Source organism: Aotus nancymaae, unplaced genomic scaffold (genome assembly GCF_030222135.1).
Source record: "Aotus nancymaae isolate 86718 unplaced genomic scaffold, 86718_ANA_hifiasm-v0.15.2.pri h1tg000067l, whole genome shotgun sequence".
NCBI classification, from domain to species: Eukaryota; Metazoa; Chordata; class Mammalia; order Primates; family Aotidae; genus Aotus; species Aotus nancymaae.
This window is the reverse complement of record NW_026988482.1, coordinates 13,734,962-13,756,533: the sequence shown is the minus strand read 5'-3', so window position 1 is coordinate 13,756,533 and position 21,572 is coordinate 13,734,962.

Genomic DNA, 21,572 nt, shown 5'->3' with positions numbered 1-21,572 from the left:
CAATCTAACTTCCTCTCTTCCTATTTGAATATGATTTATTTCTTTCTCTTTCCTGATTTCCCTGGCCAGAACTTCCATTCTATATTAAATAGGAGTGGTGAGAGAGGGCATCCTTGTCTCATACTGGATTTTAAAGGGAGTGCTTCCAACTTTTGCCCATTCAGCATGATATTGGCTATGGGTTTGTCATAAATAGCTCTTATTATTTTGAGATATATTCCATCAATACCTAGTTTATTAAGAGTTTTTAGCATAAAGGAATATTGAATTTTATTAAAGGCTTTTCCTGCATCTATTGAGATAATCATGTGATTTTTGTCATTGGTTCTGTTTATGTGATAGATTCCATTTATCTATTTGTATATATTGAGTCAGCCTTGCATCCCAAGGATGAAGCCGTCTTGATTGCGGTGGATAAGCATTTTGATGTGCTGCTGGATTCCGTTTGTCAGTACTTTATTGAGGATTTTCACATCAATGTTCATCCGGAGTGTTGGCCTGAGATTTTCTTTTTTTGCTGTGTCTCTGCCAAGTTTTGGTATCACGATGATTCTGGCCTCATAAAATGAGTTAGGGAGGAGTCCCTCTTTTTCTATAGTTCAGAATACTTACAGAAGGAATGGTATCAGGTCCTCTTTGTACCTCTAGTAGAATTCAGCTGTGTATCTGTCTGGTCCTGGGCTTTTTTTGGTTGGTAGGCTATTAATTACTGCCTCAATTTCAGAACTTGTTATTTGTTTCAGGGATTCAACTTCTTCCTGGTTTAGTCTTGCAAGGGTGTATATGTCCAGGAATTTATCAATTTCTTCTAGATCTTCTAGTTTATTTGAATAGACATGTTTATAATGTTCTCTGATGGTAATTTGTATTTCTGTGGAATTAGTGGTGATATCCCCTTTATCATTTTTATTGTGTCTATTTGCTTCTTCCTTTTTTTTGGTGTAGCTAATGGTCCATCTATTTTGTGAATTTTCAAAAAACTAGCTACTGGATTCATTGATTTTTTGGAGGGCTTTTTGTGTCTTTATCTCCTTCGGTTCTGCTCTGATCTTAGTTATTTCTTGTCTTCTGCTGGCTTTTGTGATGTTAGGATGTCAATTTTTTATCTTTCCTGCTTTCTGTTGTGGGCATTTAGTGTTATAAATTTCCCTCTTAACACTGCTTTAGCTGTGTCCCAGAGATTCTGGTACATCGTGTCTTTGTTCTCATTGGTTTCAAAAGAACTTTATTTCTGCCTTAATTTTGTTATTTACCCAGTAGTCATTCAGGACAAGGTTGTTCAAGTCCCATGTAGTTGTGCAGTTTTGAATGAGTTTCTTAGTCCTGAGTTCTAATTTCATTACACTGTGGTATGAGAGACTGTTTGTTATGATTTCTGTTGTTTTGCATTTGTTGAGGAGTGTTTTACTTCCAATTAAGTGGTCAATTTTAGAATACATGCTATGTGGTGCTGAGAATAATGTATATTCTGTTGATTGGGATGGAGAGTTCTGTAGATGTCTATTAGGTTCCCTTGGTCCAGAGCTGAGTTCAAGTCCTAAATATCCTTGTTAAATTTCTGTCTCATTGATCTGTCTAATATTGACACCAGGGTATTAAAGTCTCCCACTATTATTGTGTAGGAGTCTAAGTCTCTTTGTAGGTCTCTAAAAACTTGCTTTATGAATCTGGGTGCTCCTGTATTGGGTGCGTATATATTTAGGATAGTTAGCTCTTCTTGTTGCATTGATCCCTTTACCATTATGTAATGCCCTTCTTTGTCTTTTTTTATCTTTGTTGGTTTAAAGTCTGTTTTATCAGAGACTAGGATTGCAACCCCGGCTTTTTTTGCTCTCCATTTTCTTGGTAAATATTCCTCCATCCCTTTATTCTGAGCCTAAGTGTGTCCTTGCACATGAGATGGATCTCCTGAGTACAGCAAAACAATGGGTCTTAACTCTTTATCCAGTTTGTCAGTCTGTGTCTTTTAATTGGGGCATTTAGCCCATTTACATTTAAGGTTCATATTGTTAAGTGTGAATGTGATCCTGTTATCATGATGCTAGCTGGTTATTTTGCACATTAGTTGATGCAGTTTCTTCATAGTGTCATTTGTCTTTATATTTTGGTGTGTTTTTGCAGTGGCTGGTATCAGTTTTCCCTTTCCATACTTATTGCTTCTTTCAGGAGCTCTTGTAAGGCAGGCTTGATGGTGACAAAATCCCTCAGCATTTGCTTGTCTGTAAAGGATTTTATTTCTTCTTTGCTTATGAAGCTTAGTGTGGCTGGATATGAAATTCTGGGTTGAAAATTCTTTTCTTTAAGAATGTTGAATATTGGTCCCCACTCTCATCTGGATTGTAGGGTTTCTGCAGAGAGATCCCATTAGTCTGATGGGCTTCCCTTTGTAGGTAACCTGACCTTTTTCTCTGGCTGCCCTTAACATTTTTTCTTTCATTCAACCTTGGAGAATCTGATGATTATGTATCTTGGGGTTGCTCTTCTCGAAGAGTATGTTAGTAGCATTCTGTGTATATTTACTGAATTTGAATTTTGGCCTGTCTTGCTAGGTTGGAGAACTTCTCCTTGGATAATATCCTGAAGTGTGTTTTTCAACTTGATTTCATTCACCCTGTTACTTTCAGGTATACCAATCAATCATAGGTTGATCTTTTCACATAGTCCCATATTTCTTGGGGGCTTTGTTTGTTCTTTTTCATTCTTCTTTTTCTAATCTTGTCTTCACACCATATTTCACTAAGTTGATCTTCAATCTTTGACTTCCTTTCTTCTGCTTGATCGATTCAGCAATGGATACTTGTATATGCTTTACAAAGTTCTCATGCTGTGTTTTTCAGCTCCATCAGGTCATTTATATTTCTCTCTAAACTGGTTATTCTAGTTAGCAGTTCCTATAACCTTTTATCAAGGTTCTTAGCTTCCTTGCTTTGGTTATAACATGCTCCGTTAGCTCAGAGGAGTGTGTTATGACCCACCTTCTGAAGCCTACTTCTGTCAATTTATCAATCTTACTCTCCATCCAATTTTGTGCCCTTGCTGGAGAGGAGTTGCAATCATTTGGAGGAGAAGAGGTGTTCTGGTTTTTGAAATTTTCAGTGTTTTTACATTGGTTTTTCCTCATTTTTGTGGATTTATCTACCTTTGATCTTTGAGGCTGATGACCTTTGGATAGGGTTTTTGTCAGGGGATCCTTTATGTTGAAGTTGATGTTGTTGCTTTCTGTTTGTTAGTTTTCCTTCTAACAGTCAGGCCCCTTCTTCTTCAGGTCTGCTGCAGTTTGCTGGCAGTCCTGTCAGTCCAGACCCTGTTCACTGGGTATCACCAGTGGAAGCTGCAGAACAGCAAAGTTTGCTGCTTGCACCTTCCTCTAAAAGCTTTGTCCCAGAGGGGCACTGGCTTGAAGCCAGCTGGAGTTCTCCTGTATGAGGTGTCTGTCGACCCCTGTTGGGAAGTGAGGCACAGGGGTCAGAGACCCACTTGAGGAAGCACTCTGTCCTTTAGCAGAGCTGGTGCGCTGTGCTGGGAGAATTCCTCTTGTCAGGATCTGCTGCTGTCTTCAGAACTGGCAGGCAGGAATGATTAAATCTGCTGATGCTGTGCCCCCAGGTTCTCTGTCCCAGGTAGATGGGGGTTTTGTCTGTAAGCTCCTGACTGGGGCTGTTACCTTTCATTCAGAGATGCCCTACCCAGTGAGGAGGAATCTAGAGAAGCAGTCTGGCCACAGCTGCTTTGCCTCACCCAGCCCAGACCTCCCAGCCCACTTAGTACTGTCAGGGGGAAACTGCCTACTAAAGTCTCAGTAATGGAGATGCCCCTCCCCCCACCAAGCTCTATCCTTCTAGGTTGACTACCGACTAATATGCTGGCAGTGAAAATTTCAAGCCAGTGGTTCTTAGCTTGCTGGCTCCATGGGAGTGGGACCCATTGAGCCAGATCACTTGGTTCCCTGGCTTTAGTCCCCTTTCCAGGGGAGTGAACAGTTCTGTCTTGCTGGGGTTCCAGGTGCCACTGGGGTACAGAAAAATACTCCTGTAGCTAGCTTGGTGTCTGCCCAAACAGTCTCCCAGTTTGTGCTTGAAACCCAGGGCCCTGGTGGTGTAGGCACATGAGAGAATCTCCTGATCTGCAGATTGCAAAAACCACAGGAAAAGCATAGTAACCTGGCCAGGTAGCATGGTCTCTCATGACTTCCCTTTGCTGGGGGAGGTAGGTCCTTGGCTTCTTGTACTTCCTGGGTAAAGCAACACCTCAACCTACTTCTGCTCACCCTCTATGGGTTGGACCCACAGCCTAACTAGTTCCACTGAGATGAACTGGGTACCTCAGTTGGAAATGCAGATATCACCCATCTTCTGTGCTGGTCTTGCTGGGAGCTGCAGATGGGAGCTGTTCCTATTCAGCCACCTTGGCCCCTCCTCACTATTTACTTTTTTACTTTTAGTCTAAGCACAATGTTTTTCAATTAAGAATACATCAGAATCAGATTCAGGGAATAATTCAGTGAAGAGCACTTACAACTTTGGCCTGGAGGATGAAATGTGTTATATTTTAAAAGGCTTAGCTATAATGATACTATAAAATTTATCATATCTTAAAGCAAGTTACAAGGAGAATATTAACAGTAACATGTATCTGGGTAATGTAGAAATTTCCATAACATATTAAGATAGACAAATTCAAACACAGTTGTTTTACGGAAAGATTGTGGCTTGAATCTAGGTACCACTACTCATTATCTGTGTATCCTTGGCAAGTTACCAAGCCTTTCTAAGCTGTAACTTCCTTTTTTTTTTTTTTTGTAAAATGAAGATACTATTTATAACTAATTCAAGGATTATTGTATGTATTAAATGAGATAATGTGTGTAAAGGACTTACCATGGTGCTTTGTATTTAGTAAGTTTTCAGTAACTGCTCCTATTAGTAGGTCCTAGTGAAGTGTGGTATTTATACTGGAGATAACTCTGATAAAGGAGAACACCTTTATCAGAGTGGACTCCAGATTTCTGTTGGCATTCCCATAACTAAGAAATCTTATTAAATCACGGACATGAAACTTTAATGATGAATTGGAAAATTTTAATCCAAACATATTTTACATGATTCCAAGTGGTATTTAAGGCAGGGCACAGTGACTCACACTTCACACCTATAATCCCAGCACTGTGGGAGGCCTAGGTGGGTGGATCACCTGAGGTCAAGAGTTTGAGACCAGTCTGGCAACATGGTGAAACCCCATCTCTACTAAAAATACAAAAAATTAGCTGGTGGTGGCTCACGCTTATGGCCCCAGCTACTTGGGAGGCTGAGGCGGGAAGATCGCTTGAGTCTGGGAAGCAGAGGTTGCAGTGAGCCTGATCAATAGAGCCAGACTTTGTCTCCAACTTTGTCTCCAAAAAAAAAAAAAGAGTGATATTTAGTATTTATAGGGTTGTTTGTGATTTATAATACTTTTATACATAAATAAAAGTGTTGGTATATATGTGGGTATAGGCATCATTTTGAATTTTTTCCATTCACCAAATAACCATATTACTAACTCCATTCTTTTTAAGTTTTTTTATTTTTAATTTTTTGTGGGTACATAGTAGGCATATATATTTATGGGATACATGAGGTATTTTGATACAGGTATGCAATGCATAATAATCACATCATGGATAATGGAGTATCCATCCCCTACAAATTTATCCTTTGTGTTATGAACAGCCCAATTATACTCTTTTAGTTATTTAAAAATGTATAATTAAGTTATTATTGACAATAGTCACCCTGTTGTGCTATCAAATAATAGGTCTTATTCATTCTTTGAACTTCTTTTTGTACCTATTAACCATCCTCCCCTCCCCACACCATACTCCTCCCTCCCAGTTTCTGGTAACCATCCTTCTACTCTCTATGTTCATGAATTCAATTATTTTGATATTTTAGATCCCGGAAATAAGTGAGAACATGTGATGCTTGTCTTTCTGTACCTGGCTTATTTCACTTAACATAATAATCTCCAGTTCCATCCATGTTGTTGCAAATTACAAGATATCATTTTTTTTTTGTGGCAGAATAGTATTCCATTGTGTATATGTACCACATTTTCTTTATTTATTAATCTGTCGATGGATATTTAAGTTGATTCAAAATCTTGGCTCTTGTAAACAGTGCTGCAGCAAACACGGGAGTACAAATATCTCTTCAATATAAGATTTCCTTTCTTTTGGGTGTATACCCAGTAGTGGGATTGCTGGATCATGTAGTAGCTCTATTTTTAGTTTTCGAGGAACCTCCAAACTGTTCTCCATAGTAGCTGCACTCACTTACATTCCCACAAACAGTATAATGTACAAGGTTCTCTTTTCTCCACATCTTCATCAGCATTTGTTATTTCCTCTCTTTTGGATATAACCCATGTTAATTTACTAGGATGAGATGATGTCTCATTATAGTTTTGATTTGGATTTCTCTGATGGCCAATGATATTGAGTACCTTTTCATATGTCTGTTAACTCCATTATTTAGATAAACTGATTTAGAGGTTTGATGTTTACATGGCTAATCACTGTTGGTACTATAATTTAAAATCAGGACTTGGCCCAGTTCTCTATTTAATTAATGTTTATTGAGCATTTATTAGGAACAAAGCATTATGATGGGCACTAAGAGAAATACAGTCTAGTGCACATTTTTTTTCCTTTTGCTCACCTAGCACTTTATCCTAGAACTGTCCCTTTGTAGGAACTTCCCACAGTTGTCCGAGAACTGCTGCTAACCACCTAACTCACACCATAGGGTGACTGAGAGAGCTTCCACATCAGTCTCACGCCAGCTATCATAAGCAGCAAAGGAACCACTTGCTGCAAATATGGGAGATTCAGAAATCTTTTAATAGAATCTGCACCAAGGTTCATGGAATAGAGAGAGAGAATATGAATGTGTGTGTGTGTGTGTGTGAGTAAAGTGGACACTTGATGCCTTCAAAGCCAGTTTGAATCTTTCCCTGAGAATTTGGACTTAGAAAAGAACGTTATCTGTATATATGGACTGAAATATGCAGCATTTGGGAAACTGCGGCAGCCGCTGAGGAGAGGAGAAAGCCTGTCTGAGGTGAGACAGAAAAGCCAAATCAATATTCAAAAGCCCATTAAGATGTGAAGCAGAAAAAAATCTGGAAAGTGACTTTTTCATTGTTCTTGAGCCCAACTCCAGTCTTTCTTAGTGTTCCATGATCCATTCCAATGTTCTCACATTTTTTTGTTATTGTTAAAGTAGTAGGATTATATTTTTAACCTATGCAACAAAGATTTATAATTAATAAAAAAATGAAGATTAAAGACATAAGATTTCTGCTTCTATGAGCAAGAAACAACATTATATTTCCCAAATGACTAATATTAGGCTAATTGCCTAAAGAGTATTGCAGAGCTTGTTAAAATGGAGATTCTAGGGCATCTTCACCCGCAGGTTCTGGTATAGGATGGGTGCAATTTAGCCTAGACATCTGTGTTTTTAATAAGCTTTTCAAGTGAGTCTGATGCACAGCAAGAATTGAAAACCTCCGGCAGAAATACTTCTGTAAATATTTTGAGAACATGGCAATGTGACTTCAAGATGGTGCAGGACATGTCAATTATGATACATCAGCTATATTTCAGTTTGGGTACTGATTAGATGGTAAAATTAAACATTTCCTCTTGTGGGGCTGTTATGCCTTTCATGTGTGAAGAGAGAAAGCAATGTAATCAGACTTGGGGATTAGGGGTTTGGTGAAATAACGGAAAAACTAAAGATCAGAATCGGAGAAAAACTGAAGATCAGAATTGGAGATGGTATGTAGGAAATTGGTAATACATTGTGGGTGATCAGAGGGAATGGGGTCACTTCTCTACTTGACTCAGAAACAATTACAGTGTTAGGCATCCCTGGCCAGAAGCCAGGGGAAAAGTAAAAGCAGAACAAATGCTCTTTTGATGGAAGAAGCCACTGTCATGTCTGTGTCTCTTTTCCTGGCCTGACCACTCTGTGAAGGTAGTTTATAGATGTAGTGGATGATATTTACCTAATCTTTGCCTCCTGACCTCATGGGATATTGCCAGACAGACATCTTGGGAAGAATTATTTCCTATCCCCAAATTGACCCTGCTATAATTTGCATTTACTTCAGCATCTTTCAGAAGTGCAGGCCATCAGCAATGCATGAAGCAGTTCTAACCACAATCAAGTTACAAGGACACTCATGAGAAGCTTTTCCATCTGAGAAACACAAAGAGCTCCATCGATTTTGCTAACACCCCAGAGGTAAGTGTGAGTGCAACACAAATTGTCTTGGCGGTCGAGTGAGGAGAAGGGATGGCATAAACGATTCTTGAGTTGTTTCCTAGCCTTGCCAAAAAGCATTACTGGGAAATGGAAACCGGGTGTGATTAAATTCCCAGCACCTTAGAAAGTCATTGCAGGAGGGAAACTTAGAGAGTATCCAGGGCATAACTCTCTTTACAATCTAGAAACTGAGCTCCAGAGAAAGGAAGTGACGTGTCCCGATTCACACTTCTAGTTGGTGGCAGAGAGTCAAGTTTAGAATTTAGATCTCCCAACACTGAGCTTAGTGTTCAATAAATGTAACCATGAGTAAGACTTCTGACTGTGGTTAGGGCATGTGAATATAGCCAGTCTGAGAGGCAGAATTGTAACAACAATTGTATTAGTCAGCTTAGGCTGCCATAACGGAATACCACAGACTGGGTGATTTAAACAACATACATGTATTTCCCACAGTTCTGGAGTCTGCAAAGTCCAAGAGCAAGGTGCTTGCTGGTGCCTTCTGAGGGCTTTCTTCCCTGTAGATGGTAAAATGTGGCTTTATAAGATATGTGGGAAGGAGCGAGGGGGAGGGAGAGTACATGCATGCACACAAGAACACTCTGGTATCTCTTCTTATAAGGACACTGATATCAGATCAGGAACCCACCTTTATGAACTCATTAACTAAACCTTAATTACCATCTTATAGGCCCTATGTCCAAATACAGTCAAATCAGTGGTTAGGACTTCAACATATGACTTTGGGTGGGGTGCACAATTCAGTCCATAGCAATGACCATCTTCAGTCTAGCCTGCATCCTTCTGTCACCCAGCTTGGAATGCAGTGGCACAGTCTCGGCTCACTGCAACCTCCACCTCCCAGGCACAAGTGATCCTCCCACCTCAGCTCCTGAGCAGCTGGGACCACAGGCACGTACCACCATGCCTGGCTAATATTTTTGTAATTAATGACACCTTTTGTCTCTTTTATTATCTGTGGTGTTTCATTACGAAGACATAAAGGGCCATAGGAAAATCAACTCAGTGCTAGTCAACTAACATTGGTGACTCTCCAGAGTCACCAATGTTAGTTGACTAGATTGAGTAGTTATACAAATTGAGTAGTTGTAAGGATCTACAATCCCTTATCTATAATTCTGGAGTCCAAAATGCTCTGAAATTTGACAGTTTTTCTGTAAATGTATAGCAAACACTTGATGGCAAAACTTGTCCTGTCCTCATATGAAGTTGTTTATATTCTTTACTTAGCCCACTGGTTAAGAATATTCATGAGCCGGGCGTGGTGGCTCACACCTGTAATCCCAGCACTTTGGGATGCCAAGAGGGGCAGATCACCTGAGGTTGGGAGTTTGAGACCAGCCTGACCAACATGAAGAAACCGTCTCTCCTAAAAATATAAAATTAGCTGGGCGTGGTGGTGCATGCCTGTAATCCCAGCTACTCAGGAGGCTGAGGCAGGAAAATCGCTTGAATCCAGGAGGCAGAGTTTGCGATGAGCCAAGATCGCGCCATTGCACTCCAGCCTGGGCAACAAGAGCAAAACTCAGTCTCAAAAACAAAACAAAACAAAAAACCCAACAATATATGTATGTTTTTCTGAAGAAATACTAAAGCTTTCCTTGATGGGTTCCTGCCCCAGATCCTGTTGGGGTGTTTTTAATATATTAAGACAGACACTGAACTGTCTTTCTAAAATACAAATAAGTATAAATTCTGGAAACACATAGGGCCCCAAAAGGTTTTAGACAAGGAAGTTTGAGTTTGTACTAAAGTGAAGATTCTATTTCAAGGACTAAAATTACATGTGATATGGTAGCAGGAAAAAAAGCAAGGCTAAGCAGAAGTGATTGTTCCGTCGAAGTCCCTAGGAAATGAGCTGATGTTGAGGCCATCAGAACAGAGCAGGTGAGAAGGCAACTGAGTCATGTGGAACTGCGGAATTGCCAATCCTGCCTCTGCGTGACTTCAGTGACTGCAAACGGAGTCATGGAATTCTTCCAATAAAATGTTTAAGTCAGAACATTTCCATTTGTATTATATAGAGTTCTGAGGAGGAGAGCCATGGTGATTTGGAAAATAATAATATGCACTTGTTTTTAGGAATTTGGCAATGCTGTCTCATTCAGCGGACTGACCTCCAGGGAGAAGCTGACTTTCTGCTGTTCTCTTCTTATGCATGTTTCCTTGTCAGAAATTAGCCAAATCATTTGACCTGCATGACTCCTCTTTTTTTTCATTTAAGTGGGAATGGTGCAAATAGCTTACTTTACCATACTCTTAATCAAGACATAAATTATCATTTTAAAAAGACTTGTAGTCCCACATAGGCCTTGTTTGCAAGGTTACATGATAGTACAGCCTCTGCTTCTGGTAGGGTGACTTCAGGGCTGGGTGTTAAGAGCTATGGCTCTAGTTTCAACCTCAATATTAATTTCTAGTGTGACCTTGAACATGTCACTTCCCCTCTCTAGACCTATTTCCTCATTTAGAAATCAGGAGGCTTGGAAATTATGATCTTTGAGGTCTGTTTTGTGATTAATATTGAATCTACAAATAACAAGATGATGATGATTATGCTAGGAGCCTCTAGTTTGTTTAGCAATTGATGTTTATAGACAACTTCACATCCATTAAGTCACAAGCAATCTGTTAGTATATGTTAAGCAAGTATAAGACTGGAAGTATTATATGGTACATGCTGAGCAAGAATAATACTGAGATTATTATTCTCTTCAAAAAAGTTCACAGAAAAGGGACACTACCTGACCAAAGTCACAGAGCAAACTATTGTCCAATTAAAAAAGGGACAGACCATGTCTCCTGACTTCCTAACTACCGCTACCCTTGTGTTCTTTCTGCTCTGACTCACTACTTCACTAGTTTCAGAGATGACTTGCTTAATAGCATTCCCCGAGAAAACACACTTGTGACCCTAGTGTGGACCCAAGTGAACAGCATTTTTTTCTTTTTTTTTTTTTTTTACATTTGACAGTATTGTATTTGGACAGAAAATAGCCAGATCATGTTTTAGCTTTTTTTGATCAAGACACTGGTTTTCCTTATTAGCTGAGAAGATATTGGCAGAGGCAATTTTAAAACTGTATAAGAAAGAAAGACAATCAGTTCTATCCCTGGACCCCAGTTTCCCTGTCTGGAAATGAACCTGGCACTCAAGGCCCTGTGCCTTCCGGCTCTGACCTCCAACACCTCTCCTCTCTATACGATACTCTAAGAACCCAGTTCCTCTGTTGCCCATGAGATAGCCTCACACTGCTTTTGCTCCCATAATTCTCTCTTCCCTTATTTATCTTCACTATTCCAATTCTCCTTTTTTTTAGGCTAGCACAAACACCATGAAGCTTTCTTTGAACTCCTCTGTTGGAAGTCAGTGTTTCTTCCTCACCGGCCAGTCTCCTGTTTGACCTGTGAATGATGCTTAACAATTTCCCTTTCATATTATAGTCATTTCTTACCTGTTCTGTGTCATTACCTGACAGATTCTCGATGACAGACACATCTCTGGGTCCTGTCTCTTCTCCAGGAATGTGGGCCTCGTGAAGTATGAAATTATTAAATATCTGAACAAACAAAGAATGGATGAGATTTGAGGTCTTTTCTAACACAAACTCTGTGATTTTAGAGTAACATCATACTCATCCTGAAGCAGGTTTAATAAGAATTCATTTAGAAGTAAGATACTTTTTGCAAAGTTATTATAGAGACTTGTTTAATCAAAAACTAAATGATCTTGACTGAATTCTCCTTCTTTAAAAATAAATCCATTCAAAGGTACATACCTTGTTGTAGAAAAAAATGCTACCTGGGTGTGTGTTTGTTTGTTTGTTTTTGGTGTGGGAAAAGTTAAATTTGAGATACTGTTCTATTTCTTACTAGCTGTGTGACATTGGACAAATCATGTCACTTTTCGGAGTCCATTTTTTTCAACCAGCAGGTAATGACATCTTCACAGGGTTGGGAAGAGTTAATGTGATAATGGATGTGAAAGTGAGTTGCAAACTAAATAAAGGACCCCACAGGTAAAGAGGATTATTATTATCATTACCATTATTATTATTTTAAAAGTCATTTCCATGGGAAGGTAAATGCAGTCTTTACAGCTCCTCTGAGCCTCTAAGTGTATAGACTGTATTTACAAGTTCATAACACACCCAATATGGAGTTGAATAACAGCCAATCGATGCTAATAGCCCTGGATCCTTATTTACAGAGTGCCTTTCTTCTGAGATCAAGAGCTGTTAAAAGCTGAATCCATCAAACTTTAATTTCCATTCTGCAGATTGTCCAACAGATGTTTACTGTATGCCTACTATGTGTCAGGCAGCATTTTAGACAGTGGGTGGGTCATTAATATTGCTAATGATCTGCTTACCTTATGGGAAACTGCAGATCCACAGTATGTGCAGACAAGCTCAGGGGCAGGGATACAGTCCAGAGCTTAAGGTGGGTAGTGGCCTACATTGTGCTAAGAATAATTGTTTCATGAACTGAAGCTGGGTGCCTTTGGTAAGAGTCACATATCTTTATCGACAGAAAACTGGGCCTTTTCCTTATTTGCCCATAATGAGAAATGATGTCAGTGGCTGAAAGACACATTGTGTGACCCAAGTTGCAGGGGTTAGGTTTCTGGGCTGCTTTGGTCATCTCCATTTCAGACACTTTGGAATGGAAAGTTTAAACGTAGCTATTGATTAAGAGAGATTTGAGTCTGTCCCGGAGCTGACTCCTGCAGAGCCCTGCACCTGGCTGCAAACACATTTCACAGAGGTGCAGTTTCACTTTTATCCTCTAGAGAGAACAGACTCTTTTCCAAGTGGAGGACTTTTAAGATGCTGGGATCAAAGCTCCACTTTCATGTGTGATTGACTCAGAGAGCCGAGAGTCAGCAGGGATATGGTGAGCCAGCTCAAGGTGCTACAGGAACGTTAGGCATGTTTCCCATTTCTAGCCATGTAGCCTCTCAGACATTTTCTACCAAAGGGTTTCGAGTAGGCCTCCACAGCTTTGGAACGTCCCTAGCAGTCTTATCCAGAACAGGAAAATCACATAGACAATTTGTATCATCTTCAACGGCAGGATTGTTGACAGTCATTTGACACATTTTCTGAGGTATTATCACCTTTGAGAAAGGCCCAGAGATGACAGGGCCACCTCCCTCCAAAAGCTCACTATAGGGTGATTAAGAATATAAATAATTAGAAGAGACCGCTCATTCAACAATAGTTCTTGATAGAGGTGTTTTTTTTTTTTACCCAAATTACCCTCTTCAAAGAATAAAAAGGATTTGATGAAATCAGAAAGTGTTTTTTGTTTTATTTTTGTAATGTGATATTTGAGATACTTTTGTAGCTAACTATGAAACATTTTGGAAAAAACAAAAACAAACAAAGATGGTTTTGGAATGTATGAATTCCAAAGGTGAACAATGTCTTAGAGGCAGGGAAGTGGAAGCTGATCCTGAGCACCAAGCATGGTCCTATGAGGATAGATTGGAGAGTACAACAGACAGAAACTGGAAAAACAGTTTGTGTGGGTCACCTTGGCAGCCAGCTTAACTCTATGAAGGCACTACTGTGAAACTTTGAGAGTGCTATTTGGAGGCATTTACTGATTGCCCACGTACAACCTAACTCGATAGTCTATAGTTTTTATCTCACAATTCACCCAGTCTCTTATATGTAATAGATGTCTCTGAGCAATTGGAAAGCCAGCCTCTCCTCCAGTGACAACTGCCATTGTAAGTTGTGATGAATAAAGGCTCAGAATGATTTACCACGGTGACTTTTCCAAACACTTGGGATCTGATGTATACGTCATTAATAATTGTCTTGCTTTTGGCAAAATGGCCCTAGAAAAGTAGTAACCATACTGAATCTTTTATTTTATTTTGGTAAGTAATATATTGGCTTGGATGAGAAAAAAAGAAACTCTCCTATCTTTGTTTGGATTATATCTTTTGGATCACAGGCTCACCTTTCTCCCTGGTTTAAATATAAGAAGCCATCCTATTTTTGGAAGTAGTTACTTCTTGTTCTTCACTTGATTGTTATAATATTCTTAATGATTTGGGAATTAGCATATTTACTTAGTTGTCTAAGTAAGTGTTCATCAAAGTAATAAACTCGCTTCTAGGTTTAAGTGTTTCTATTTAAAATTCTTTAAGAAATTCATCAAAAGTGTGTGTGTGTGTATGTATGTGTGTGTGTGTATTCATGACACTACTCTTTTAAAAATACCCAGAGTCCCCAACTGGCAACAATGAGAGAAGTGTAGAATAGTGGATAGGACCTGGCCCTGGAATGCAAGAGGAATGGATTCTACAGGGACTCTGCCATTTACCAGCTTTGTGATGTTGAGCGAGTCACATACCTGTTCTGAGCCTTGATTTTTCTTCAAGACAAATTCTCACCCTTTCCTGCCTCCAACTAATACGGTAATTCTCCTTTATCTGTGAAGGATAAGGTCCAAGACCCCCAGTGGGTGCCTGAAACTGCAGCTAGTCCTCAACCTTATATATGCTATATCTTTTTGATCTGAAAACAGAGATGACAACTAAGTGATTAACGAGCAGGTAGTGTATACAGTGTGGATATGCTGGCCAAAGGGATGATTCATGTTCTGGGCAGAATGGAGTGGGACAGTAGGAGATTTCATCACACTACTCAGTGCTGGGTGCACCTTAAAACTTATGAATTGTTTCTTTCTGGAATTTTCCATGTAATATTTTTGGACCCTGGTTGACTGTGGGTAACTAAAACCTTGGAAACTGAAACCAGGGATAAGGGGGGGAAACTACTGTATTTATTGACTGCAAGGTGTGGCACACTGCTCATACAATTATGGGTGCTTCTCTCAGAAAGCTTAAAGCTTAATAGGGTGGGGGACAAATGTTCTCCAGCAGTTTAAGTCATGCTCAAGGAATGCTCAGGATTCTATGAGAGCCCAGGTGAGAGCATTAAATCAAACTAGAGGATATGAGAAAGCTTCCTAGAGGAGCCTGACATTTGCACTGAAGTTTGAGTGAAGTAGAAAGAGAAGGGGGCATGATATTTTTCCAAGCAGGGAGAGCAGCATGGATGAACACAGAGGCCTGGCACAGCTTGCTGTATCTGGCAGAACAATGGGAGGCTCTCGGTAGGAGGTGGGAGAGAGGATAAGCATGGGAAAGGTGGGATCTGGGGCTGCAGTGGTGAAGCCTCTTTTAGGCTAAGCTGGCAATACCACTGCTGCTAGTAATAACTACCTTTTGTTGACTGAATTGAAAATACAAGTTAAGCCCATTTTTAGATTTCAAAAATTGATAAAATTAGCATTGCAGAGTGCCTAGCTTTTTACCAAATAGTCATTTCTAATATGCATTATACAATTTCTCAAATGTAAACAAGTATTAACCAGATCTGCTGACTTAACTGAGATTAATTAACAGTATCAAGAGCTGAAGGATTATGGAAATGATGATGTCCTTTTGTGATATAAAATTTTACAACTGTTCATTTAAATATTCACCCAAGTGGTTTGATAAACTGATCCAAATATTAGCATATTAATGAGGATACTAAGGGTTTACTAGGTAGTATTTATCCTATTTTAGTTCTCTTGAGCGTAGACCTTCAGTAGATTTTTTATTTCTTGGCACAATTTTATAAGCATTCAAATTAAAACTATTTTTCATGTTTATTGTAGTAGTAACATATGAAAAGTTAAACAGGAAAATAAAATAAAACCTTAAATTCAAAATTGCAATGAGAGAGAAGTGCTGACATTCAGTCCACCAATAATTACTGAATCCAGCAACATGTTAAATTCAACCGTTATTTTAAGCTCTATTTACTTGGTTTATTTAATCTTATGAACTTAGGAATAATCATGTACAACTTGACAATAATACAGTCAGCCCTCCATATCTATGGGTTCTACATCCATAGATTCAACCAACTGGATAAAAAATATTTCAAAAAAATTGCATCTGCATTGAACATGCAGTGAACATTGAACTTTTTTCTCATTGTTATTCCCTAAGCAATACAGTAGGACAACTATTTACATTGTATTAGATGTTACAAGTAATGTAGAGATGATAAAGCAAGTGTACATAGGTTTTATGCAAATACTATACCATTTTATATCAGGGACTTGAGCATCTGTGGATTTTGGTATCCAAAGGCGATCCTCTAGCCAATACCCCATAGACACCAAGATTCAACTGTACAGACAAAGGACATGGCATATAGCATATAGAGTGAGTGGTTAATAAATTGTGCATAGCATTTACCAGACTTTGTGGCAAGCTCTTTCTTGACCTCACCTCCAGGGCAGAGCAGTTGGAAGAGGTGAGCCAACAGGATTTTTGTGAGAGCAGAGGTCTCAGGAGAGGTAGAGCTGGAGGGGCTGTTACCCAGAAGGTTGTTCAAGAACTCACGGAATTAAGGAAGAGAGATAAAGCACGCTGGAAGTTGGATCTGGTATCATGCTGACTAGGGAAGAGAGGTCGTTAACACAAGTCAGATGCAAACCTGGTGGCTAAGTAAAAAGAATCTAAGAGCAAATTGCTGAGTGGGTGGAGTCAATGGATGAAGATCTAAATTTGTATGTGGTCCATATCTTTTTTTTGCAGTCTCAACAGCTTGGAAAGTCAAGGCTGGACCCTTAAAGGAGCTGCACTGGGAAGGGAAGATCTGGGGGGGAACACGTGCAAGATTCAGTCTTTGCAGGCAAGGAGCTAATTCTGATATGACAGGTAAACAGGAAAACAGTCAAAACTTCAGGTATGGTAAACTCTGTGTTCAACTAGAATCCTGGGCGTGTTAAGGCTTCCTCCTCAATCCACATCTAACCAACCTTTTCTCATCTTCTCCCATTGCAGGAACACCCAACTATTTACTTTTCCTCAACTCACCCTACGCTCTCCACGGAGCCTTTTAATGCTGAAACCTCTATCAGAATGGCTTTCCCGACTTCATGGAAAAGGCTTTTCAATGTTCCCTGCTCCTTTCCTGACTGGGAAAGGTATGAACTCTCTCTCTTTTGGATTTCTGTAACAGAAGTTTATATAAACACTAGTGGTGGAAGATGTCCCACCTACCAAGTATATGTCTTTGAGGCATGTGCAAGGTCAAGAATTTAAAGAGTTCGGTTGTATTTTTGACTCTACTGCTCACTCGCTGCATATTTTGGGCAAATAAACCTTGGAGCCTCAGTTCCTTGTCAGTGCTGTTATGGGGATTTAATAATACAGTAGATATAAAATACCAGTCATAATGTTAGCAAAATTTAGGATGTTTGGTTTGTCAAATTCAATGTTTGAAATTCATAATATAAATGAACATGAGTGTAAACTAGTTATGTACCTTATAATGGATTTTAGGAGCTACCTTGAGCTTAAGAAAGAAGTTTGATTTCTTAAATTATCACACTGCCTTTTTGATAAATTCTTTGATGCCACACAAAGACAAGCCATTTTCTTCTCTTGGAAGTTTTACTATTTTATCACCATTATAACAATAAAATGGTGACATTTTAATTGTATTCAATATATGATCCACAAAGTTAAAATTTAAGTCAATTTCATAAGCGTATTTGATTTTCTCAATGTTGATTTCTTGATTCTGATTTTCAGTTTATCATTGTGATGGATGAACATCCTCTTTCCTTTCTTTCTTTCCTTCTTTCTTTCTTTCTTTCCTTCCTTCCTTCCTTCCTTCCTTCCTTCCTTCCTTCCTTTCTTTCTTTCTTCTTTCTTTCTTTCTTTCCTCTCATTCCTTCCAGCTTAGTTGCATTCAGATTCCAATGGTTCTCCATTCAGGGCCTAATTGACACGTGTTGCATGAGCTCTATGCTTTAAAACCATTAAAAAACAACAACAAAAAAATCCAAGTGAAGAAAAGGCACCATTTCTGTTGGCAATTCTCCCACCTCCATCTGTGCTGCCCAAAAGTGTCTGCTTTCCTGTACTTACAAGACATTAGTCTTTTGGCACTATCATCCAGAGCAAATAGTGCTGAATGTAATAATAGCAAGTGATTTGGCATGTGCATCAATGTGAAAATAGAGTTTACAAATGCGCAGTAATGTATCCTGCAAGAATACATCATCTTTTTAAATGTGTTTCTTGAACATACTTGTGTTCAGTGAGAAAAACCACATCCATTATTAGAAAGGTAGAGTGTTTCTTCATATTCGGGGAAAATTCTTGATTGGATGATTGCTATATTTAGCCATGGAAGCTAACATCTCACTTAAGGGGAGAATGCCCTCTGTTCAGGGAGAAAACCAAGAATTAAAGTGTTTAAGTTCCCTGCTTAAAAGGAGAAATAATTGGGAGGAAACCAAAGGAAGTGGGTAAAAGAATCAAACAGTAACATTCAGCTACATTCAGAGCTTGAAACTGGAAAATAAAAATCAGTAGAATATTTATCATTCATGCTTTTCTTTTTCTAAAGCATTCCTTCTTTCCTTGACCAAGTCAGGATACTAGCTCAGCTGATGGAGGTCTATGGGACCAAGCAAAGAGATTATTAATGAGGATTGTGTGTGTGCTGCTGCTGGTGGTGGTGGGATGGTGGGTGTTTCAGGAGATGGAAAATCCAAGACCAGAGGGAGAAAAAATAAGACTAAAAAAGGTTAAAGTCTAAGAAGCCAGAAGTGGAGGCCCATTTTTTTTTTTCTTCCTCCAACCTGGAGATTCAGGGAGAAAAGAGCAGGAATAAAGCAGGTTGATGAGAAACACTGACAGTGTTGATAATACACCCAATGTAGAACAAGCATTGCTATTCAAAATTCATTTTTATTTGCTCCTGGGGCATAATAAAGAGTTAATCAACGGAATTGAAAGGTCCAGGAACATTTTCAAACTTCATTAATTTAGTCACTCATTGACTGCTTCACTAATGACTTCAGAATATAATTACTCTATGCCTACTATATGCTGGGTGCAATGCTATATGATAGGAATACTCCACCTGTCTTAGTCTATTCAGGATTCTATAACAGAATAGCACAAACTTGATGACTTATAAACAACATAAATTTATTTATCATAGTTCTGAAGGTTGGGAAGTCCAAAATTAAGGTTGTTGGTAGATTTGGTGTCTAGCGAGTGCTCACTTCTGTGTCCACAGAAAGCAGTCTTCTGGCTGTAATTTCACATGGCAGAAAAGGCAAGAAGCTCTCTGGGGTTTCTTTTATAATGGCTCTAATTCTATTCATAATTGCTTTGCCCTCATGACCTAATCACTGCTCAGAGTCTCCACATCCAAACAATATTACTTTGGGAATTAAGCTTCAATATATAAATTTTGGGTGAACACAAACATTCAGTCTATAGCACTGCCTTTATAGAGAGACAGATATATAAATAAATGGCAGACATTAATAAAAACACCAAAAATGCTATGAAGATTATGAGAAGGTTTATCATGAAACACTTTAACTGGATTTTGAAGGATAAATGAGAGTTTCCTAAGCTAAAAAAAAAAGTGAGCCCAAAGTTTTTATCCAATCTCATAGCTCTGTGAGATTGCATTTATCACTTCTTCTTTATCACAGCTGAATCATCTGCCAGCTTGGCTTTTTGGCCTGATGTAGACAATAAAAATGAGATAAACAAGTAAAAAGATAATAAGGGAGAGGGGGCAATGAGGCAGGCAGGTGGAGATCATCTTAATGGGGTTTGTATTTCTTCATTCAGTAGTTTAGTGGAATTAGTGAGGCCTAGTAGAATACTATTTCTTCACTTCAACAGATTTTCTGTTTTTTACTTTAATACACTTCATCAACATGTGGAAGTAAAGTATAGTAAAGGTAGTAAAGTGACAATAGAAGATAATGGCTAAAACTATTGACTTTAGATTCTAGAAGTTCTAAGTTCAGATTCAAAAGTCTTCCCCACTCCAGGCTTCAGGTGCCTCCTCTATAAACTATAAAAATGGATAAACTAGCTTATCCATTGCACCCCAGATGCGCTGACCCCTGCAATTTTCCCACATGTGGGAAACTAGATGGCATAATTTGTGGTAGTGGGAGACTGTGATCCCACTTTCCCTTGGTTTAAAAAAAGGAAAATCTCGAGGTTTGTTTCATATAAGAGCAACCACTGTCTAGGAGTTAAGCTTGGAGAAGAATGGAAAGATCTTGAATGTCAGACCACAAATTTTGCATTAAATTTAATTTGTTTTCTATTTAATAAAGCATCTGGGTTCTTAAATTATGAATGAAAATAGTGAAAATTTATGAGCTAGAAGGTTTTCTCTGTTCTTATTCACTGTAGATAATGGTAAGGCAGTTATATGAAAAATCATTCTGGAGTAGATGACTTGCCTGTCTGTGTCTTTGAGATATGACACTTAGGTTCTGAGCCCAGTTCTGGGTCACCATGTGACTCCTCCCTTGCCTTTATTTTCTCCATCTGTAAAAGAATAAATACAAAGAGTACATACAGATGCATTCTAAAGGTATCTCCTATTCTAGAACTTTTGAAAAGGAATGGGGTGCAGTATTAAGAGCAGAAATTATTTATCTCAATGAAATAGACTATTATTCTTAAGGAGCAACACTACTCCCACCTTTAGCCTACTTCCTAAAAGCTTATTCAACAGTGAAAAGAAATTTTGCGATTTTTCCAAACATTTACTTTGGCATACAAATGGAGAGCCTAAAAATTGGTAGGCACTAGGTTGTGGCCTCTGCAATTCCATACTCCTCAGTATTGAATGGATCCAAGCATTGCTGGCCCACAGCAGTCCATGTCTGGATGAACCATCGCTGGTTAATATTTGTAATCATGGCCCTAAGGCATTGGAAAATCAAAGGCTGCCCTCTGAATCACCAGAAAAAGATTGAATTAGAGATAACTTCAGGTTTCTTGTTGGGAGTACATTTTATTGTATTTCAGTGTTTTGAAAATTGGGACTAGAAGCCTACTGTGGAAGGATGTTTGTGTAAACTCGAGTATGTGACTAATCTGCACATTTCCTTCCTTAACCATTCCAGATAACAGAGTTTTCTGGACTTGTTTTTTATGCTGGAGAATAAGATTATTATTCTCAAGGAGAGATAATCACCTCAGGAAAATTTGGACTATTGAAAAAAAAAAGGTAGTAAATACAACACAATTTTTCCTATTAAACATTTAATATATAAACTAAATACAGTGTGGACTTTAAAAAAAAGTATGAAAGTAGCACTTCAAGAGAATTTTGGCTTTGCATCTTTCTCTAGAGCTCTGTACAAGAAAAATACTCTATT